At 47.8% G+C, this 24390-nt stretch overlaps 1 long non-coding RNA gene across 2 annotated transcripts; it reads right to left on the reverse strand.

Moving 5' to 3' along the window:
• Nucleotides 1-984: 984 nt before the first annotated feature.
• Nucleotides 985-17799, reverse strand: LOC149355752 (uncharacterized). Of its 2 annotated transcripts, none has more exons than XR_016289750.1 (4): nt 17707-17799; nt 14891-14982; nt 12460-12594; nt 985-1340 (listed from the first exon to the last, which is right to left on the reverse strand). It is a non-coding gene; the product is annotated as an uncharacterized LOC149355752 (long non-coding RNA). The 2 variants fall into 2 exon arrangements; XR_016289749.1 differs by having other exon boundaries at nt 14861-14982.
• Between the last annotated feature and the right edge of the window lie 6591 nt (nt 17800-24390).

Genomic DNA, 24390 nt, shown 5'->3' on the forward strand with positions numbered 1-24390 from the left:
ACTTCAGCCCTTTTTCAGAAAGCTGCAAATTCGTTTCCAGCAGCCAATATTAGTTTTGGCATGGCCTCCGTAATGCAACTAATTCAGATGAACAAATTTTGGCACGTCTAGATAAGTGTATGCAAATAGATGCAATTTTTCTCAACATCACGGAAAGTTTTGATTACAATTTGTCCTGGAAGTGCATGGTAAAACTGAGACACATACTGCAGATCAGCATTTCGAGCAATGGTTTGATTCTTATCTTTCTGAACGGCACAAGTAAGTCCAGATTTTTAGTTCCAATTCACCGCCAGCTTGAGTTCTCCCAGGAATCACCCAGGGCTCTGTGTGTGGTCTGCTACCTGTTTCTTATGTATGCATATTTCTTGTCTTATGATCCTCAGAGCGTTACCGTTCTTTCACAGTTGACTGTACTGTATACCTAGACATTCAAAAGGTGCAGGATCATTATATATTCACGAGTAAAGTGAACGAAAGGGGGCACTACGATGCCTGGTCACATTGGGCTACACGGCGAACACAGGAAGGTTTCCTTGCTGACTGCTGCTGGGGAATTACTAGATTTCCTCTCGTGTGGAGTCAACTCCGATGACTTTATGAAAGAAGATCGCATAATTAAGGCCAAACACCTGATTTTGGTTGATACGAAAGGAAAGCAAGCTAATGAAACTGAGATTGCCGCGCTTTAAGTCCACACATCTAGTGTGACCGCAGCACTACATGGGATAATCATCAAACTCACTGACGTGTTTTACGAGCCAGCTGTGAAAGAAGCGAAGTGCTCGTGTACGACCGGCCTCTCTTAAAAGTGCGAACATATCTGTGCTGAACTTATACACGGCTAAAGCTAAGAACCACTGCGTTGTCATTGGTAGTATTATCTAGCAGGAAAATATAGGGCAGCCGAGGCATCTTTACACTGAATGCGCAGCGCAATTCGCCTTGACAAGGCTAATGTACACTGTATACATTACACTAAAGTACATGCTGCATATATCAACTCGCAACCATTGCTAGGTGCATTGCAGTGACGGGGTGGTGGCGGTGGTTTATAGAATAAAATTTTACAAAATACGGAAAGAGAAAAGAGGCACTGGTCGCGACGGCTGCTCCTACCTCAAGCACCTGTGGTGCACGGAAATAAGGGGGACAGGAAAGAAGATAGGCGAAACATAGACAGGAGTGATAGCAAGGAAAGATAGCGGGAGAGGCTCGACCATACTACATACAAGCAACACTTGCACAAAAGGAAAAGTCACTAACCTCACAGTGGATGTCAAAAGCATAATCTTAAAGGGGCAAAATCTTACTGCTGTGCTGAAGAAAAGCAGTCAAACCTGCAAGAAAAGAATAAAACATTGTGGGCAAGTTATACTCTGCTGTACTGGTTTGGTTTACTGAGGTTTAATGCCCCAAAGCAACTCAGGCTATGAGGGACGCCGTAGTGAAGGGCTCCGGAAATTCTTACCACCTGGGGATCTTTAACGTTCACTGACATCGCACAGCATACGGGCCTCTAGAATTTCGCCTTCATCGAAATTCGGCCGCCGCGGCTGGGATAGAACCTGCATCTTTTAGGTCAGCAGCCAAGCGCCTTAACCACTGAGCCACCGCGGCGGGTACTCTGCTATACTGCTTGTGGTACAAATATCCACTGATGTATCTGCTGCAGTTGCACAGTCGCTTTCGCGTTCGGCTTGCTGAATCACATATTGCCTCGGCGGTTCCATTCTGATGTAGGCGAAAATGCAAAAGGTGCCTGTGTGCTATGTGGTGTCAGTGCATGTTTAAAGAACCCCTTGTAGTTCAAATTAGACTGGTGCCCTATGTTACAGTGTCGCTCACAACCAAAGTGCAGCTTTGGGATATTAAACCTCACTTGCAGTCATGCCAAAACTCAGGCACGGCGTAGTGGAGGACTCAGATTTAATTTTGAGCACCTGAGGATCCTTACAGCGAACCGCAGATATTTTGGTGCATGTACAGACATGTGAAAACTTGACTAGAATGCTTGCGATGTGCTGGGGAACAAATGAGTTAATCTTGACACAGTTGCTTTTCTACAGGCAAGGTGCTTGTGCCTGCACGGTTCGTACAGTGGAACCTCGATTATACGTCCCCCGGTCATGCGACGACCTGCATTTTACGACGAATTTGTGCGGTCCCGGCAAAACCCCCATAGAGACAATGCATTAAAAACCTCGGTTATACGACGCAAATTTTAGAAGGACCCCGCTTCGTACGACGGCTAGCTCGTACCGTCCGTCAAAAAAGGTCGTCAGGAAACGCAGGCCGGGATGTACCGTATTTTCGCGATTCTAAGCACCCCCCCTATTTTCGAAAAAAAATTTCTGAAAAAAAAAAAAAACTATGTGAATCTAAGCACCCCCGTTTTTGCGCGGAAGAGAGCGTTGCCGAGGCCGCCAAGTGCACTTGCTCTCTTTTTCGTCGAGCCTGTGCAGTCAGAGTCCCAAGGAGGCGCTTGCGACTGAGAGAAGGATGAAAAGGAAAGCGCACGGGCCCGCCTACTGGCGTGAGCCAAGCCACCACCGCTGCCGAGGAGAGTTAAAAGATCAGAGGAAAGATAAAGAGAAAAGATAAGACGCGGTCGCAGCAACAGATGCGTCAGCAGGAGCCGACGCTGATGAAAAAACAGATAAGCGGGCGAGGCCGCGCTCGCGGCTCGGCTCGCCCAAGCGAGGACAGCGGCGTCCACGGCGCTTTTTGTAATGGAAGTAATGGATGCTTGTGCCCCACGATAAAATTTCCGACGAAGAGGAAGTGGACAACGATGCAGAGGTTTGCGCTCCCATTCCTAGTTACGCGGACGTGTTGCAGAGCGTCGACAACATCCGGCGCTTTGCTTGCGCGCGCGACGATGTTGGCGACTGAAAGAAAGTTGATGCGCCGAGGTTGGGCAAAGGTGCAAAAAAAAAAAAAAATTACCGATTTTTTTTTAAACGGTAATAAAGATTTTTTTGCAAATCTGTTTCAAACAAATGCTGGGTTTTGTCTTTTTTAATCTGATTGGCGTACTTGCCGCGGGCTTGAAGCCGGTCAACAGTTTTCCGCGCAAGGCCGAGCGCCACTGGCCGCATTCTTTGATTTTCGATTATACGACACCCGGATTATACGACGGTTTCGCGCGGTCCCCTGAACGTCGTATAATCGAGGTTCCACTGTATGTCTATCCAGCTATGTTCGAGTGCAAGTAATATCTGTGAAACTCATTTCCTGCTTTAAAATCTCGCTTCATTCCTTCCACAAAGCACAGTTTGAGAGCTCTAGTAATGTGTTTCTCATCTCTGTACGTTTTTGCATTTTGCTTACATCTAAACATGGCCTGGAGCCGAGTGCCCCTACTGAGCCACCACGGTACATGCTTAAAGACCTAACTTCAAATCTCAAGCAATACAAACAGAGTATCACCGTCAGTGAGTTGAAATCACATGCATGGTGCACGAAAACTACCAACTTGACATGCGACCCAAGCAATGGCAAACTTAGGGCATCAGCTATTGCATAACTATGCAGTGCGGAGTGTTGCAGGCACTGAATGGAAGCATTTTTCAGGAATGAAAACAAGTCTGAATGCTGTTCACACCTTACGTCAAATAGTGACTTATGCAGAAAGAAAAGATCATCCCCAGCAAAATGGTTTACCACGCAGCCATTGTCGGCGCAACTTCTTTGCCAATGCGGATGTTGGATGAGGCTCTGTGGAATAATTTTTATTGCCAGAGGAAAATTTACGAAAATTTATTTATCTTTCCATCTTGCTGAAACAGCAGAATTGCCTGGATTTCACACCTTCCTTGCAGGCAACTCTATCACACACCATAAGAAAAGGCACAAAGTACAGGGCAGCGTCTGCTATGCGGGTCGAACCTTCCTGGGCAGTTGCTAACTTTCACCACCAGATGCTGCACAAAATGCTGGAGTCGGAATACTGAATGGCTACCTGTCAGAGGTTCCCAAATGCTGTCAGGCCTGGCAAATGTCTTTGGATTTTTTAAATGTCAAGAAATATGACAATAATATGCAAGAAGTGCTTTCTTAACCTACCAAAGGACACATCTCTTTTCAAATATAATATCAAAATTGTAACTTAGTACCCTTTTATTTGTATTATTTAAAACATTTAGTGTGCAATGCATTATCTCAGCAAACCAAAAAAATGCTTTAGACAAGCCCTATTTGCCTTAAACACAGGGTTCCAGAAAAACACACAACATGGTGGACTCGTCAGGAGCCAGAAATGACAATCTGCCTGTGACCAGCCTGGCTCGTCCAAGTCTGCTAGGGGGTTAATAACACATACAGAATTAATGGCATAACTATCAGCCCTGTAAGTAAGTATTAATACTTGGGGATTGTATTCAATGGTAACTTAAGTTACAGTTAAGCGCATCCAGAGTGGGACGCACGGTCCCAATTGCGTTGCTGTAGTTTGCGAGTGTGTGTTAACTGCGAAAGGAGTGTTAACGGATTCGTGGAATGCACATGGTATTGTCTTTTCTTGAAATTTAAACAATGCTACATATTTAGAGGAATACACAGAAAGACATAACAGGACAAGCGCCCGTTCTGTAATGTCTTTCTGTGTGTTTGTCTAAATATGTAGCGCTGTACAAATCTGAAGAAAAAAAAAATGCCTCACCAACTAGCCCCGCAGCGTGTTTTATTAAGGTGGCGGTCCCACTCTGACGGTGAGCGGGAACCATTTTTGGTGATATTTGTACGTCGACTGTACCTCGCTCGTTCGCTTCATAAATATGGTTCAGATATCTCCGAAAAGCTACCTTTCTCTGCTTTCAAAAGATGCATTTTGTTTAACGGTAGCTGCAAATTTGTTTCAACTGTAAAAGAAAACGCAAAGATGAAAACTGGCAGTTGAGCTCAACTTGTCTCAGGAAATGCAAAATTGTGAAAAACCTCTTGCACCTAGAGAAATATCTTTCGAGATACTTTGAGATCGGATGCTAATCAACATATTTAAGCATTTAGAAGTACGTGTATAGATTAGTTTATTAGCCACGCATGTTTGAAAAGCATAGAAAACAGAACAATGTGATCTGCAATAACTTTTGGGATATGCATTGCACTGCGGCGCCTTTTTGTACAGTTTGAGATCGTCTAATCGCCCTTCCATTCTGAAAATTTCATCCGTCTGCCTTGTTTAGTTTAAAAGTTATTCCTGATCAAAATTAGCGTTTTTTCGAAATAGTTAAAAACGGAATGCAAAATTGTTCAGGTAACCAGCGCGTGGCAGTTTTGAGATTTTGCGTGAAGAAACTTAATACTTCGCTCTACGCGGCTAAGCATCGCCTTTACTCTACGGCTTTTGGGGAATGCGCAATGTCTAGTTGATTTTAGCTACCTTTTTTGTTCTCCTCATGAAGGACACAAGCTCTTGAAACGTTCCGCGGCTTCTTTTTTTCTGGCAAATATACTCTTAAAAATTCGGTCTCTCATTCCTTTAATCAACTTGTAACAATTGCCAAGAACAAAGTCCACAGAATACAAACAATAATAGCAATAACGCAGCGACATTCGATAAATGTAGATAAATTTAGTAAGTAGCGCCATCTACACACATGCACGTGTACTAAATAATCACAGTTCAAAAAAATAACGAGTGTGGCGCTGCTAAATATTTACAATCAGGAGGTGTTCACGAGAGGGAACGATACCTCTACGATGTTCGCACGTTTCCCTCGATTTTGCCCTATGTAGAGTGTGTCGAACTTCCAAGCAGATTTCCGCCATATTGCTTTGCTGGATTGTTTTGTAGCGTAAAGCTAGTAAAGCCACACTACGCGGGTCAGAGCCGAGTTTTGCGCGAGTGTGCGCCGCCTGTTATGCCCATGCGCGAGAACCGCGTGACGTCACGAGAGGCGCAGGTCCGCCGGTGCGTCGCCTCCTCGCCACAGCCGGTGCGAGCTCCTCGCTGCCGGCGCCGCGTGCGCTCTTCTCCGACGCGTGACCTCGTGTTTACGACAGTTGCGCCGCGCGCTACTGCGCATGCGCGAGGAGGGTGCGCGGAGAAATGACGGTCGCGCTCAACATGTAAGCTCTGGTAAGCTAAAGAGAGTCGAGCCGCTGCCAAACGGCGCAGAAGACTGGAAAATGTAAATTCTTCCGATCCCGAGGTTGTCGCCTGGCAGTTTGCCGTCGAGCAGCCAAGGCGAAACGTGCGGCCGAAACACCGGATCACTTTACGCTACGTATATCCAGGCATAGCAGAGCTAAGCCACTGCCAATTTTTTTCACCTGACGCTACGAAACGCATTCTGGGCGTCGTATTATTTTCGAGGACAGCTTTGGCATTGCTAAAGCGACAGGAAAGGGAAGAGACAGGCTTTCGCTTCGTGCTGCCGGTTGTTCGTTGTTCCGGCTAGCGCTGTGGAGGGGAAGTTGGAGAGCGCTCGATTCGCCTGCACTCAATGCACCAGTTCGGCAAAGTTCTGCGGCAGCGGCGGTGCGGCGGGTGTGTACCGCTAGTTCCGGCACTTTGAGCGCAGTTTGGCACTGTCTGCTTCCAAACGGATGGTCGAGTGCAGGCCTGGTCGTCGCTAGCCTTTGCGATGCCAATGAATTGCAGTCAGCTGTTTACAGCCTACATCAGCGGCAGCCAACCTCTCGTATCTCATGAAGAAATGTGCAAACCGAACATCACAATATCATGTTGCCATGAACCAGCCTCGATCCGTTTCTTTAGAGAACTCGAGCAGCGTTCTAGCTTGTCGACGAGTGAAAGTTACTTGAGTCTCCGCCGTTTATCACAACCCGCAAACCATCATCTGCTTCCATGGCGGCTGCAGCTGCACTATTTCAGCACTAACCATGGAGCAGGTGCAGTTTTCCTGAACTAGACTCGCACTTCTTTCAAACGAATGCCGTGGTTCAGAGGGCGCCATGTTCCACCGCTGAAATGAATCCATGTGGCATATAAGTCGGGTACAACTCAAGAACGAAGCAGCACATGCCCATCAAAGGAGACCGCCCAGCCAAGCGCGTCGACCGAGCAGATTTCTGTTCGGTCTCCACAGGTGCGCCGCGACAGCATCGGTGGAGACTGAAGCTGCCACGACCGTCTGTTGCCGAATATGACCCCACCTGTAACATTCAGCGCTTTTGCGAAAAAGACGCTCTCGCGCGGATCTATGCGAAAGGTGAGCAGCCCAGCCCTCTCTCCCCCCCCTCCCCCTTTAGTGGCCAGTGCAGCTGAGACAATAAACGGGGCACCACACCTACTAGTACCTTCGCCTTTCTCCCTGTCTTTTCCCCTGCTCCTGCTCAGGTGCTCCTAGATACGATGGCAGATGTCGGGGCAGCAAAATCTCTTCCTTTCTTTTTGCGTTATTATTCTTTTAGCCTTATCCCGAACAAAGGACATCCACCGTCGGCGACACGGGGACAAAGCGCCGACTCCTTCGTTCTCTTTCGCAGGCTTGGCTGCATGCACAGCCACACAAATCGACGTGATTGGCTGGAGAGTTCCGTCTGAGTTGCGTGTGCCGCTTCGTTCTTTTGTTGTAACCGACTATAGTGCTGAGAAGTCCCCTTTTCGGGAACTGGCACAAAGGACCGCCCCCTCCCCTTGCTGCGCGCCCCTCCTGCAGGCGGGGTAGACTAGCGCCGCAGGAAAAGGAATTCTCGGAAAATGATTACAAGCACGTTATAAGCGGTGTTTACATGACGGGTTGAGTGGAGGATTTGAGCTGAAAACCGGTTACTGGGTTCATGTAAACGAGTCGGTTCCGGGAGTCGAGGGAGCGAGTCCAGTCAACTCCGCTGCAGGGGGTGGGTTGACTCACTCGACCCCAACAGCAGATAGCACGTAAACCGGTCTGAGTCGGGTTAGTGGAAGGAGGGGTGATAAATGCGAACCTGTTATTCGCTTGCGCCGTAGCGCCTGCGAGGCAGCCGTGCATGCCGCAATCTTCCCGGCTGCCACTGCCCTTTCCCGCTGCGCCGTTCGACGCTTGGTGCCGCTGCTGTTGAACCGGTCGCGACTCGCTAAAATCGAGTTCATGTGAACATGCAGTCAAGTTGGGCTGACCTTGCTCAACTCGATCTCCTGGCTCGACCCGCCGAAGTCGGGTTCATGTAAACGAGGCTATAGTTTCCTGACAATAGACGGTGTGAAAATAGCAGCTGTTCCTACAGTTTCCAGGTACGCGCGCGTGGACACGCACGCATACACACACATACGCGGGCGCACTTTTTCAATCTTTGATCCAACCAAATCGAGGAAAATCGACGCAAGGCAAGAAAGATATACATTTCAGCACGCGATGGAAAATTCTGGAGGGAATAAGCAACCTAATGATGCAAACTGGATACAAGAAAGACGTACGTCTAAAATGAATAAGAGCACGCAGTTGAGGGTCCAAACGAGAGAGGGGAGGGGGTCGCCCTAAGTGCCTACAGAACTATCGCTTTGTAGCCGACCCCTTTTTTTTGGCAGCATTCCTGCACACCTCCCCCCCCCCCCCGTTCTTCTTCGTACAATGTCTATAAAAAAGTCTCGAGTCCGCCTCGTGAATTGTATGCATCTGTATACTGCATTTTTGTGAGCCTTGGCAAAATTCCGTCGAAGTTGATCGGAATTGGTTGCAAGGTGCCGCCGCATGTACGACGAATATTTGCTTCTGAGGAAAACACATTCCGACACCCTGCGGTGCTAACCCTCTCAATAGCAATTTCACGTCTCTTGCGCAATGTCGATTCATCTCAAGGGTAAACAGAAATTGACAATTGCCCACTTCTCTCTGCCTTTTTCTTTACCAACCATAGTTTATAAGGTTGGACAGGCATACGCTGAGCGTTGACTAAATTGTATAGCTGTCTTTGTTATAGTTTTCTTATCATAGATGCAATATCATTTGATAAAAATTTTTTTTTTCAGCGCTATAGTTAGCAGGTTACACTCTAGACCAGGAGTGTTCCGACTACTACTAATATACATAGGTTGCACGTGTCGTCACTTCCGCCTCCATCAAACGCTTGCGGCCATGCTGCCGAACCATTCGGCTGTCCCCGCCCGTCTGCCCTGCGATGCCGGACCACTCCTCGGACACTTTGGATTATTTGCTTATCTTTAGAGTGCGATGCCTACTCCAGAGACGAATGAACCATTCAGTGCAGGCTACTGGTCTGAATTTATTCGATCGGCGCGTGTACGCTACGCAGACAAAGTGAAAATTTGCGACGATACAGATCCGTACACGCTGCGACCGGGAGTCGACGCGACGATGGGCGTTGATGTGTTCCTCGAAGTGGCCCACGGGGGATATCGTGTACTCCTTCCAGCTTTGTGAGGTTGGAAGAAATGAAAGCCTTCGAATCAATGGAGCCACACAATGATTTCTACAGCAGGTGGGTGTGAAGCCTGTCTGCGATGCGCAAGCAACGAGACGAAAAGCTCGGCCTCGGCACGCCGCTTTCTCTGCAGTCATTGCTCGCTGCGGTCGTGGCGATCCGAAAAGTCTTGCCTAGTGCTGTAGCTAGGATGCAGCGACACGGGACCCAGTCTGGGTTTGTGTTTTCAGACAAAATGGATGGCGTTAATCAAAACAGCAACATTCAAGAGTGTAGCCCTTGCTTCCCACGTTTTCGTTGAAAGGGGGTTTCTGCACAAATGGTACAAGGCGTGGTGTTGACAGCGGGCGACACAAAACAGCGAGCAGAACGGCGGGCAGCGCAGAAGACGGCCAGTCCAACCCAAGCGATCTCGTGCAGAGCGGCGACACTTCGTCTTTCAGCGACGCTTCGTCGTCGTCGGCGCTCCGGCAGCGATCGACCTAGGCGCGGCAGTCGTGGTTCGCTACATCGTAAACATTAAGTTGACGACACAAGCCTCTTACCTGTCACAAAGTGTACTCCGCACACAATTAAATTTGGGTTGTCGGGGTCCAAATCATCGCGCTTAATGCGAGCCAGCCACAGCTCGTGCAGATTCGTACTGTGTCATGGAGCGCTCGCACTTGCATGCCTACGATTATCTTACGAATGCAGATGAAGTTCGTGTTAAACGGCTTCTTCTTTCGCCTGGAGCTGCCGCTACGGTCGTAGCAGCCAAGGGTGGCACAAAAAGCCATACCGAATCTACGGATGGACGAGAACCGACACGTTGCGAGCTAACATGGGCAGCGGAAAGCTAGAGGCGGTCTGGCAGTGGTTCGGCAGCATGGCCGACTTGCTACCGACGGCCACCGGATGTGACGTCGGTGCAAGCTATGTATTACTATGCATCAACAGTGACGAAGTGATTGAACGCGTAAAAGACGAGGGCAGAAGGAAGGACACAAGAAAGGCACCGATTTCAACTATAAGGTTCATTGAAAAAAAAAAACGCTAGAAATATATACATGGGACATAAACATAACTAATTTTCTTTATTTCACACCTTCCTTATTTTTGGCGTCCGCTTCCTCTTTTCGCTTACTTACTAATTTGCTCTGTGCAATTATGTCGACAATTATCACTAACTCTCCCAAGTTTCCACTGTGTCGACGTTGTGCATTTTGCGATGCGGGCTGGGCAGCATTATTTTTTTCTTTTTCTTTGCTCCCACTAATATATGTCACGACATTGAAAACAGGAAAGTCTGTAGTTGCGTAAAACTCAAGAACGAAACGGCACATTCCCTCAAAGGAGGCCCTCCAGATAGTAACACCGACGGTACAGCTTTCTGCGGCTACTTAGCCAAGGCTAAACAAGAGAGAGAAGGAAACGGTCCTCTGTTCCCGTGCTGGCATCCTTATCCCGAACAAGGATCACCTCACCTCTGACGCCGTTTGGACAAAGACGGTACCCTCTTTGCCCCGGCTCTCCAACTTTTTCCCTTCACCCTTCCGGAACCATAGACCGAATAAAGGAAGCCCCACTCTCTTTGGCTTTGGCGAGGGACAGGCAGAGAAAGAAGCATGCGGGACCACCCCAGCCAACACCTCCCCCCACGCACGACGGGGACTAGCAGCCGGGCTTGCCATGGTTCGTTTGTAATCCTCTGAAGGCAGGCGCAGCAACAAAAGAAAAGCCTTCACGCAGCACGGGTGCACGGGTCAAGAAAGGACCGGACACGTATCTCAACATCTCAACCAAAACCAGTCTCGGGTCGCTGGGGGCAAGACGGGTACACACTTTCTCAGTGATGGATCAGTGTCGTAGCCTGGTGGCAGAATATGAACTACTCGCAAGATGGCGGCAGTGGAACCGCCACCTTAAGTGAACATGGTATGGTGGTCGTGGGTTGAAGACAACTTCATTTCTTCCCGCCATTTTGCGCGCTTTTCTTTTTCTGTTCCCTCCTTCACCAGTCTCTCTCAGCTAGCACTCACCAAAATCTATTACAACCACATATAACAGCTTTTCCACAGTTCAGCCTCTCGTTACAGCACTCCACTCCACACAGAAGTTTCCCAGTTCCCTCCTTTCTGGGTCTTTCTCACTTAGCTATGGCTCCTAATATATGGCTACTAAGGTAAGATATGGCCACTAAGATATGGCTCCCTTAGTGGCCTGCTCAGAGCAATGTGAAGTGACTGATGGCCATGGAAACACTGAAGACTTTGTCTACTCCTCATTACCCCTCCCCCATGGCCACGCGCCTCCCTTACCTAATAAGGGACTTTCTACTCAACTCTACAATGTGGATTGTCGGCAAGAAATTGTGTTTAACCCAATTGTTTAAGTCTGAGTAAATCAGCGTTTAATTCAAAAACAAAGGGTCCTCTATTGGCGTGCTTTCCATAAGAGCATGTTGAAAGTCAGCAATTGTGTTGCCATGTTTTTTGTGTCCATGTGTTTTCCAGCTGGCTGTTTCATCCTGCAAATTTTTCATCAATCCAAGAGCGTAGTTTTAACTCGACAGCATTGAGGACCTCGTCTTGCAGAAAAGCCAGTGTCGGCGTTGTTAGCGTTGTAACATGATGACCTCCAAGTAAAAAAAAAAATTGGGGGAAATACGAGGAATCCGACCCAGGTCTTTTAGATCCCAAGGCAAGCATGCGCAGGACATGCTACAAAGGCTCGTTGGTTCGAACTGAAAAGTGGACCTAGTGAATGCGTTGTGGTCTTAGACTTCTTCAAGTGTCTTTGTGCATTTGTGCGTACAAGAGTAATACCCTGGCAGCACTGCAAGACGCTGTCGCGTTCCACTCTTCGAGGCGAAGCTTAAGGGTCCACCAATTTTTTAGTTGGTAGGTTCTGTTCCCAGATCCTATTCTTGGTTCTTCTTTACATAGTTCACTGCTGCAACTTGTAAAAATTTAATTTTCATCCGGAGTAATAAGGAATGGTCCTGGCAAGCATACAGGTGACATTACCTGAAATAAGTATTCCCTTCATTTAAACATAACAGAGTAACGCAGACTACCCAAGTTGTGCTACCTAGTAACATCACTTAGAATGACATTCGAAAGAATTTCCCACCAAATGCAGACTTACTAAGAGAATCCCGAGCCTGCTGAAGTTCATGCGTCAGCTGCTGAACTTCTCCCTTTAGCTGCTGGTTTTCTTCAGTGAGCTTGTCTTGTGTCTTTTAAGCTCCTGTTCTCGACTTGAGTAACCACACATCACCTGCTGCAAAAATTGAGAACGACACAGTTATTGCTGAACATAGAAAATCAAAACCAAAAGCAGACTATGTTCTTTTACAAGCAACCTTGGGCAGCCACTGCAAACACTTTGTACTGACTAGTGCAACATCTGCTATGCCTTAATGCCCTGCTTCAGAGTCACTACATTATTTCTGCAGAGTATCTGTTCCAGAAAAATAATGCTGATGTGCACTTTAATTTAAAAGACCTTGCCTACATTTCAGACTCTGACCTTAACTTCTATAGCAGTTCAGTAGTGCATTATTATACTATACGCCTTAGTGATAATACACCAGATGTTTCACAGAAGCTGGTCACTAATGTTTAAAAATAGGTTTTTTTCTGGGTAAACAGAAGCACTTTGCAGCGTAGTATTACCAGCATTGGTGGACGTCAAAAAGCAGGCAAACCATTTTAACTAGTAAAATGGTTAGTAAAATGATTATGCATTAATAATAGCCTTATCAGGTTTTACAATTTCAAAACTGTGATTACCCTCGGTACATGAGGCTCGACTGATTTGGGCCATTTTTCGCGCCATTCGAAAAGCACGTGCTTGCAGGAGGGCTCAAAGTGACGTCAATCAAATCCCGACACTCCTTAATGCACGTCCCACGCAAGAATCTCAGCCCTGCCCATGCTGCTATGCTCCCCGCTCCTAGCCACTTCACTGCTCCACAGTGGGTGGGGCAGAGAATGTCACATAGTAAATGCGTCGAGTGTCGTTATTTGATTAATACTGCTCTGTGCCCTCCTGCAAGCACGGGCTTTTCGAATGGTGTGAAAAATGGCCCAAATTAGTCGATCCGCAATGGCGAGGGTAATCACATTTTCAAATTTCTAAAAACTGACAGGGCTATTAGTAATGACCAGCTACTAATTTCTAATACCAAACAGGTACCTATCAGTAATAGTTAAGAAGTTAACATTCGAATTTAGTTCATCACATTACTAGTTAACATGATGTACACGCATATCGCCGCTTCTGTTCCGGTCGTGCCATCTCTCCACAGACTCCTCACCAAACAATGCCCTACCATTCACTCTCGCCCTACTTATGCTAGACTTCCCAGTTATCTCAGTTGATAGAGCACCCCGGACCAGGACGAATTTTCCTTTAACTACAGAGTTTCTGAGAAAGCTGTATAGCTTTCCTTTGTAGCCGTATGGCTGCACTCGGGTGGAGGTCAATGAGTAATTACTCAACAAGGGGAAGCTTTGGGCCAGTTGGTCAGACATGTTGGGGAGGAGGGATAACCGCAAACTTGACAGGACTGAAGTTTGCGGTTATCCCTCCTCCCCAACATGAGTAATTACTCATTTATTACAAATCTACTCCACCTTGGGGGTTCCCCTAAACATTCGACCAATGCAGTTCCCACTTCAAAGTTATTGATCAATTCACTCTCGCCCAACCATAAACTTGCCGTCCCGGTTAGCTCAATTGGTAGAGCGACTGCTCTGGTGAAGCGGTAGTCGAGGGTTCGAACCGTGGACCAGGATGTATTTTCCTTTAAATACGAAGTTTCTGAGGAAGTTGTATAGCTTCCCTTTGTAGCCAGATGGCTGTGCGTGGATGGATGGCAGTGAGTAGTTATTCCTTTATTACAAATCTACTCCACATTGGGGGATTCCCCGAAACATTCGGCCAACAAGGCCCCACAACTAGTGCCACCGAGACAAGAGCAATCAAACCCTAATTCTTTGGAAACATCAGCTCCTTTTCCATTCACAACTAGGCTGGTCCATGTCATCAGTGTCCCCCACAACAGACACATAAAATGTGGAATGTGTGAGAAAAAACAAGGTTCACGCTCATACAGGTATACAATAACAATGAAGTGTGATATAATTGTGCAGAAACCTTTCCGAGGGAAGTTAAGATTTTAGAACACTGATGATGTTTTCTGGTTAAATATATGTAAACAAAGAAGTAAGTGAAAATTTAAAGGATAGTGAAGAAGACTCAACTAGCTATGATGACAGATTTATTTACTTCCTTCTGTGCCAAGCAGATCACTTTCACATGCTGGAGGATACATCAATAGCTATGTCAAAGTGAAAACAGTAAAAAAATTAGAGGCATGAAAGCTGCACGTCCCAAGCAATATTTCAGCATTTCACAGCATGTGACATGAAAAAATAATCAGTTCAGTAGAGAATGTCAGTCTGTTGGAGGTGACATATGTACCATTTCTGTTGCCCTAGTTTAGTTTTTAAATGTCTGAAGTTCAAGTTTAGGTGCTCACCTCCGAAACAGAACTGAAAGCAGTGGATACCTGTTGTTCACTGCTCACAGCTGAAGAATCTTCGTTTTCTTCAGCTTCATCTGCTAAGAGTGTTCGTTTCCTCTCCATTGAAAAACGGCTCCCTGGAATATGCCCAGCATGATGTCAGAGCCTAGGCTACAAATATTGTACTAACTCACATAAAACAGTGTGGACACGGGACATTGGAATGACAGGACAAGTAGCTGACGAGTAACTGTGTTTTATTTGCAGACATTGGACTTGCATTTTTGTATATTTTATATTTGAACATAATGCATTTTACCACCCTACGCCTATACTTCCTCCCTTTTGCTCTTTATTTCTCTCTCCTTGTCCTTTCTTCTCGCACAAGTAGCGCAGCTCATCAGGTGCTTCAGGTTTCGATAGTAGATGGCACAGCTAGCAACGTCTTCTGCTTCTAATGCTATTCTATTAATAAAGAGCCGGTACTAACACGTTACAGATCACTGTGGCACCTGCATTGGAGCAATGCACAAGCATCTCACACCAAGACGTCGAGTAACATTTCCACACTTTTCACGTCAACTGAGACTCGTGACCCGAAGTCGAGACCCTCAAACCGGAAGTCAATGACTTATTGATACCACAATTAATTGTATTACTTAATCAAGTTCCATCAATTGCCCATCTGAGTCTTCAGACTTCGCGCCACACTTCATTTTCAAATTTGGCGCCACGCGTGGGCTTCGCCCACACTTCCGTTCCAGTGGTGCCACACTTCCGGTGTTTTCAAATTTGGCGCCACTTTTTCTTCGGCCCCGGCCACTTTTTTTTTACATTTTTAGCTCTAATTAATTCATTCACCCACCTCAACCCCCCCCCGATTTTCCGCAAGAGATTTTTTGGTGGTCTATCCGATGGTACCATTCGTTCGGACGTAATCGTAAGGACAAGCTCATTATGACACGAAACCACAAACATAACCGTACAATACTTAAGCATCAATTACACATTAATAATAATAATAACCCAGCTGCAGTGGCCGTGTTTCAATGAAAGCAGAACGCAGAAAGTGCTACACAACGTACATTAAAGATTCCCAGGCGGTCGAAATCATTCCGGAGCCGTCCACTACGGCACCTTTCTCTCTTTCCTTCATCCCCACCTTCCTCCCTTCCTGAGAAGTGAGACATTAATTTCGCCTTTCATTTCCTCAAAACAAATTTTCAAATTTTACCCCTCATCTGTTCACTTTTTACTATTGGCTATACCCAGCAATTGCGGGGACCCGTTGCCACTTTGCGACAATTATGATGGGCGGGAAACAAGGCTATTTCCTCATTCGTGTTGCATAACCCTCCTCGCAGCGCCACCCCTCCTCCTCCCCTCTAAGGGTATGTTCCTCGTATTTTCCCGTTTGTTTACTGAATGTTTCTATCACACTGATCTGTGCACCTTGTTTGAATTATTCGTAGCGGAGACTTGGGTTTTCTTATAATGTTTGCATTCCTTACTTTGCACCAGAGGAAAATAAATTTGTGTGCAGTTGACCTTCTGCTTGCCACTGTCCTAGAAGGAATGAATCCCGCTCTCAAAAAGTCTACAGAGAATACTGATGCTGCACTAGTTATAGCCCTGTCACACGGCCGACTCGGGACTCCCTTGAACTTCCTTGACCTAAAGGAGTGCGAGGGAGTTTCGCCTCGAAAGAGTTGTCTCCGTGTCACACGGCCTGTAACGAGCTCCTCAGACGGTCCGCCAGGGGCACTTGAGGCGCTATTTATTTAGTGCAAAACGCAGAAAAGAATAACGTTAAAAAGAACTGAAATGTTATTAATCCTTCATTTTTCTTCCCAAAGTGCTGGAGAGGCAGCTGACACTTAGCGGAGGCAACGTGGGTTGCGCGGATGCATCGTCCATCATAGAGGTAGTACATGTGCGAGCATGTGCGTGACCACAGATTAAAACAAACAAATATAGCGCAGTCAAAGCAAGCTGTCAAGCAAGCGCCTAGCTTGAGAGTACAGGGCCGCTACTAAAATTAAACATAGCGAACCGAGCTGTAATGCTTGTTTTATGATATAATAACTAATATAGTCACTATTAAAAATATATTTATTGAAGGCAAAGGTTGTTTACTTACTCGGAAGTAAAGCACACTGGAAGCAAGAGTACTCCCTTCACCCTTCGAGGGAGATGACCGATCTCCTTTCGCAAGGAACTTTAAACTTCCTTCCCTTAAGGACTGCTGTCTGACACGGCACGCATCTCCCTCGAGATAAAGACTACCTTGGCTGAAGGGAGCTGAAAGGAAAGGAGTTGAAAGGAAAGGAGTTAAAACGTGCCCGTGTGACAGGGGTATTAGTTTCATTCCCGCTGCCTTTGCTCAAAACAAATTAATTTCTTGCCTTTTCCCTCGAATGCCAAATACAACACTTATCCGGCAGTTCCTGAACGTGGTAACGTTTTAGCGGTAGCAGTGTATGCTCAACGCGGGAAAACCCAAGTCGCCGCTACGAATAATTCAAACAAAGTGCACAGATAGAAACATCCGGTAAACAAACGAAAACGGGAAAATACGGCGGACACACTCTTAGAGTAGAGGAGGAAGGGCACCGCTGCGAGGAGGGTTATGCAACGCCACGAGGAAAGAGCCGTTTTCTTTAATCACCTGTCATTAAAACTGAATTATTTATGCCACTGCTTCTCGAGGGAGCGCCCTAGGCAGCCGATAAGAAAACGCACAGCTCACCACCATGCATCATGCTATCTCCACAGACTCGTCGAAATGCAGGAGTGAATAAGCACTTTCCGTAAGTACTCAGGAAATCATGCGGGAAAGCAGCGCGGGAGCAGGTAGTTACCAGTATGTACGAAGCTTGAACCGAACCAGCGGTCGCCAGACCGGGAACTCGGGACCAAGAGCAACTGACCGCAAGCAGAAAAGCGCACTGCCATATTGGATTTTTGGATTGGCTTGTTTCATCTTGTCTCAGGCTGGCTTAGGAGTTTGAGCAAGCCAGAGCAAGCTGTGGTTTGCTGCCACTCCCGGGCACCGCCACTGTTTTTGCATCATTTAATTTTCTCAAAAACTACTACGAGAGTTCTAAAACTTGTGCAACAGCTTTAGCGGCAAAATATACCGTATTGTGCGTTTTTATCGTAAAGACGTTCAAAAATTTTCCCGCCTCAACCGCTCGATCCTTTGCGGTGTAACTGCACACAGAGCTTGCGCAATACGGTAACTTTTGTATCGTAGCAAGTTTTACAACGGTACTTACTTAGTTGAGCCGTGCATGATGTGAAATCGTACTTGTCTGCGTAGAGATCGTCGAACCAAAGCCCGCAGACGCCGTTCTTTCGCTGAAGGGCGGCAGTGGCGCCATCTGTTTTCAGCAGTGAAAAGCGTCACGACAAGGTGCCGCGGCGATTTTGCAAATAATATCACCTGAAAGGTAAAGCCTCGTTAAATCAGTTGTTCTGATTTTTTTTCGCTCAGTTAGCCGAAAAAACGGCATATTCAAAGGGCACGCGTACAGTGTAGGCACGCGCTTCATGCAACGCTCACCTCGGCTACCTCGGCGCCTTGTCGTGACGCTTTTCACTGCTGAAAACAGATGGCGCCACTGCCGCCTTTCAGCGAAAAAACAGGTGCGGCGATTCTGCCTGTCAGCAAGTGGTAATAGCGTTCCATTAGCGTACCAACCTATTAGATCGTGTAATTGCACATTTTCTGGTATTTGTGCACCAGTAAGTACTAGCGGGAGTGGAGAAGGCGAGAATGCGAATTGCTTTAAGTCAACTGGCTTGTATAGCTCGTAGTACGAACAGCCCTACGCAAGCGGCAGGAGAGGCCGAATTTCAATTTCATAGCGCGTATCTCTGCAAACAAACATTCTAATCATCAGAAGTGGATTCGTTTCGGTCATGTACTCGCTGTTTCCAAAATGTTCAGTTTGTAAACGGGGTACTCTGTAGCAAGCTCAGCATCTAAACTGTCACACTCGCCATGTCCAAGCAGGCAGCGAAAGCGTTCATGAAAAACTGCGCTCCACAAAAAACTAGATAATCATTGCTCTCCGCGATCTTGTGTTTCAACACATTTTGCTTTCGTTTTTCTAACATGCAACACCGTGCCGCATTTGCCCTACAGGCAACCGGCGACAAAAAAGCACGCGTGAACTGCGAGCATGGCACTCACCGATGCTGATCGTTCGCTGCGTCGAGGAATGGTCGCTTGCTCCCAGTTGGTTATTGCAAGAGCTAATGGCATAGCACACACGAGGATGGACACGAGGCGAACGCCCACCCAAAATTTCTAGGCTTGGCAGGAATAAAACGGGCGAATGACACTTTCAGAGATCGCACGCTGCTTGGGCTGCAGCCAAACATGGCGGCGCCCAGGTATCGAAACTAAAATCATGTACCTGAGAATACCAATCTCAATCGGGTCGGGGCACTGCTCAAGTCGCTGCGTTTGTTGTATCTCTGGCACGGTTATGCATAATGTGGATTTTTTTTTGCAGTGCATTCGATGCGATTTCAGTCGAATAATTTATTACAATGCATGGCAGAGTTTACCGTCCTGTGCATGCCGTGTATTTTTTCACCTTAGGTTGCCATGGCTGCATTTTTCCTCACTTTGCAGTTGGTTAAAAGTTCATGTCGCCGCTCTATTCATGCCATGCTGTGCAAATTAAATTGGTATTTTTGCACTAACGACATGTTTATTTTTTTCAGGTGGCGATCCCCGCACCCTCCCGATAATGACGATCATGTGGGGCGGCGAAAAGAAGTTGTGGCCAAATTTGTGAAGTCCTCACATAGTGTACAGCTGAATTAAAAGAGCTCTGCCAAGGCCGTCCAAATACGATCAATTGATCTCTTAATTATGCACAGATTATAGTTTGGTAACCCAGGCGCTGCGCTTCGTTCCACACCCGATATTAGGCACAGGCAGTGCATGGGTTTGTTTCTGTCTGCATTTCGTTCACAAAGTGCGCTAACGTTTAAGCTTTTTGTTGGCGCAAGTATTTTTTGTTCACCACCTACGTCTACTGCCAACGCAACTTGGGACCGGCGGAAAAGCGGTGAAGAAATGGACACCGCAGACTTGCTGAGACCTTCACATAACATGGTGCGCGTACATACTGGCGGCGTTTGTTTGTTTTTTTTCTACTTTCGCCGACTATTTCAGCAACCGACAATAAAACAATGATGTCTAGAAGACGTTGGTGTTCCGTACAACATTGCTGCTTTTGTTGTACAGACGCAAACACGCGCTTGACCGGTAGCTAAGCAGCCGCGGACGTTGCTCCGCGCGCCCGATTATCAGCCCAGGGGAGGACGGCAACAGTGGGGTGTCGCGCAGCGCACGTGTTTGAGAGTATTTGTTCCTCTCCTGCCCGCTCCTCGTAAAATGGTGTATAGAGTTTATGTTTTGGTGTTACTGAAAGGTCTGCACACACGCAGCCATTTAATATGTACTTTGCTTCCGCGTAATTCTTCTAGCGGAAGTAAATCGCAATCTTGCACAAATTATCAACTGTACCAAGAACGTGCCGTTTTGGCAGCTTCTGAGGTGGTGGTGAAAAACATTTATAGTGCAATAAATTTTTACAGAGAGGTGATTGGGGTAGGCCCTGTTGGCCCTTTCTCCTAACAATACTAGGTGGAGCCCCTTTTCCGGGGCCCCAATGGCAAACAACGCCGCCCGCGTCCGTTGAACCAAGGCCTTTTGGGTCTTTAGGTCCTGACAGCCGAGCAGGGCCGCCTCCCAGTCCTCTCTGGTGGGGTTGGGGGGGGATAGATGGGTTTGATTGACACGCCCAAACCATGTGGAAGGTGTCAGCCACCTCCCCACGCTCAGCCAGCAACTGCAGCCATTTGTGCCTACAGAAAATTGGCTCGCCTTGCTTGCTTACTGTTATATGTTCTTGTAAATGCCAATGCATCTGATAACCTTGGCATGTGTACATATGAAGATAAAATTATTTCCTAAACAGTTCACGCACAGCGGAGCGCGGTGGGAAACGAAATAAATACTGCGCTCTGCTATTCGGGTGGAGTACAGAAGGTATGCCGACGATTACGTTACTTTCTAATGCAGATTTAGCTTTTCGATAGATACAGGCGAAGAATTTCTAGCGAGACACGTAAAATTACAAACAGCTTGTTGTTTTTCGCACACGTTCCTTCAAGAAAGACTCCCTTAGCAGTTCTTGATTATGACTGCCACGAAGGAAGAAATGGATGGATATATGGTCGACTTGCTGCACCAATGCCTGGTTCTCAAAGACAAGGTGTATGCAAGTATTTCGCAAGGTTGTCACAGCCGTGGGAGGCGTTACGAGCGAGAGGAACGGGATGTCTAGAATAAATGGTAAGAAATTCTTGTTTGTCTTTATAGCTACATTAAAGGGGTGGAGATCCAAATTTTGAAGCTATAAAAAGCCTGCTATGAGATTCCTATGTATGCAAGGGCGATCACAGCCAGGTGTTGGACGCAACAAACGTTTAAAAAATATTTTAATTCGGTTCCAAAGATTACCTAAATGCTCACGATCTAGACCCATCGCTAGCGCCATCAACCATGACGTCAGAAGGGGAGTAGAAAAATTAAAGTTTTAGTGACGTCATACCAAAATACAGTGACGTACGATGAGCGGGGCACAGCCGCGTGAGCGCAGTCGACGCACCAGCGAGCCGCGTTTGCTGCTAACCTCCACTCGCTCGGTTTGCGGCGCGCCGTTGCGAACAGCGTCGCAACGTCCGATTAAAGCTCGTTGCCTGCGTCCGGCATGCTAAATGTCAACGGCGGGCCGCTCGTGGCAACAACAACGACGGGAAGCGGCAGCCAATGCGAGCGCGGAGAGCGGCAGCGTCATGATGACATAAGGCGCACTCCTTGGAGCCGGGCGGCCTGCGCCAGTCTTCGTGCCGAACGCCGGCATCTGAAGAACACGATAGTATATTGTTTGTTCACGTTCATAGCAAACCCTGGGATATATGAACATCAAAAATGCATCGTTTCTGACGATCGTTGGCAAATACCGAGTTCCTGGTAGTGATGACTGCGATGCAAGCAAATTTCATCCCATAGCCGGTTTTGTGCTGCTGCTACCTTGTGCGGTTCGCCTGCAGTCTGCTAGCTCTGTTGCTGAAGACGTCGTGGAAATCGAACATATCTTTTATTGTGGGACGAGTTCACAGTAAAGGGGTGCCGAGCTGAGCACGTTTCTGAGCGCTGGGCAGTAGCGAAGCGCCCTCAGCTGCGGAGTCGATGCGAAAGCAGCTAGGCCTAGCGACGACTAGGGCAGTCTGGGACCAGCGCGCAGGTCGTCGGCCGACGTTGCCGCAGGCAGTGTCGTTGCCGAAAAATTTACTTTCAGCACAGTCATGCTGTCGTATCTCGAATCTAGAAAGCATCCTTTCTGGTAGCTTGGCTGTTTTGTATTTTCTGTGCGGACGTGAAGTACGCCGAGTCTGCCGGCCGGTCGGTCAGCCTGGATACCGTCTACCGACGTCATAAAAGCGAGCTAAAGAGTGTTCTTGACGTAAATAATAAACCATGGGACATGAAATGTGAAAAAAGTCATTTTTGAGGATCTCTGACCAATACTGAGCTGCTGGTAGAGGTAACAACTGTGATATGAGCAAATTTCTTGCCCCAACCGCGCCTAGCAGCTGCCGCTGGCGTGACGTTGGGGTCCGGCTCGCCTGGCGCCCGCTTGCTCCGCTGCCGAAAGCGTCGAGGAGATTGACCATACTATTATTTTATTGTGAGATGATTCTGTTAACACTGCAGCTATTTGTGAAAAGTAGGCCTTTTATTATAGCGCAGGCGCCGGCCGCTTGCTAAACAGGCTATAGGCCAAGCGACGACCACGGCAGCCATGCAGCAGCAGAGCTCGTCGCCAGGAGCGCCCGCGAGCGGTGCTGTTGCCGAAAGCTCCCAACATAAGCAGGCATGCTTTGTCGCTGCTCGAATATAGCTGGCAGTTCTGATAACAAGGCGATCTTGTCTTTTCTTGTGATATTTGTACACCATCCCAAGCAGCGCTCAGGTACTGCTGCACGGCAGCGAAGTGTGACACCGGTTGTGGGCGCAGCTTGGGTAGAGCGGCGCAGCGATGCTTACTGGCATTTTGCAAAGTGTTTCGCATCCTCACGCGAACCCGCGAAGGCGATATTAGCGTGCGAACAAAAAAAAGTCGATGTCTCACTCATTGGAATCAGATCTGTCAGAATCCGAGCTGCTGGGACTCGACATGCAGTTGTTTGTTTTCATGCGCTGGTCAGCACGTGTGTGAGAAAGCAGACGATGCAGCAGTAGGTGCTTCACAACTTTTGTGGGCCCACGTGACCAAGCGAAGCAGTTGATCTTCCCCCTCTGTGACGTCACTGTACAACTCGGCGTTCTGAAACCGAAACCGAAAATCGTTCACCTAAAAATGCTATAAATAATTATTCACTGTGAATATATGAATCTTTGAGTGTGTATCATGCTTCCTGGAGCCATAAGAAACGTTTGAAACTGAGAACGCGCGAACCACAAATTTGGGGTCTCCACCCCTTTAAAGTCCCCACACACCTTGGCAGGTGGTGGTGGTGGAAAACATTTATGTACAGGTATACTACAGGAGGTTATGCATGAGCTGACCCAGAGGGGGCCAGCCCTTACAAATACTAGGTGGAGGTCCCTAGTTCGGAACCCCAGTGGCATCGGCCGCCGCCCAGGCTCGCGCGACCAAGGCCCGTTGGTCCTGCAGGTCAGAGCAGCCCAGCAGGGTCGCCTCCCAGTCCTCCCGGGTTGGGTTGAGGTGAGGGGGGATAGCAGGGTTGGAGGGGCAGGCCCACACCATGTGGTAGATGTCCGAAGACTTCTCCGCACAGTGCGGACAGCTGCCCGTGAAAGAAGGGTCGAAGTGTTTCAGAGCTGCCGGGCACAGCAAAGTATTAGTATACAGGCGGAGCAGAAGCCGCTCCTCCGCCTCTGAGAGACCTTTACACAGGCGGGGATAAAGACCATGGCCAGATTGATAGAGTAAAACGATGTCTTTGAAGGTTTAAGCTGAAATAAATTCGAGTTCCTGATCGTCAGGGTCGGAGGGGAATGTCCGGTGAGAGAGCGCGCGGGCGGCGGCGTCAGCTGCCTCATTTCCCTCAAGGCCCATGTGAGCGGGAGCCCAAACGATACGTCGGTGCGCGGGGTCACCGGTGTAGACGCTGTTTTGGAGAATGCGGTAGGCTAGATACGATACCCAGCCCTGCTCGACGTTCCGACATGCCCCTCGCGAGTCGGAAATAATTGTTTTTGAATTGGAATCAGATGCAGCCAACGCAATGGCGACCTCCTCCGCGTGTGTTATGTCACGGGCTCGGAAAGTAAGGCCATTCACTGTTTTGGATTGGTGGACGACTGCGGCCGTGTACCATCCCCCATGGTGGGGGCCGGAGGCATCCACGTAGAATACGCCGGGTTTCGATCCATAGTGGCGGGCCAGGGCTTCCGCCCGCGCCAGGCACCGGCCATTATGGTCTTCACG

The sequence above is a fragment of the Amblyomma mixtum genome, chromosome 3, assembly GCF_055824585.1.
Source record: "Amblyomma mixtum isolate Tamu chromosome 3, ASM5582458v1, whole genome shotgun sequence".
NCBI classification, from domain to species: Eukaryota; Metazoa; Arthropoda; class Arachnida; order Ixodida; family Ixodidae; genus Amblyomma; species Amblyomma mixtum.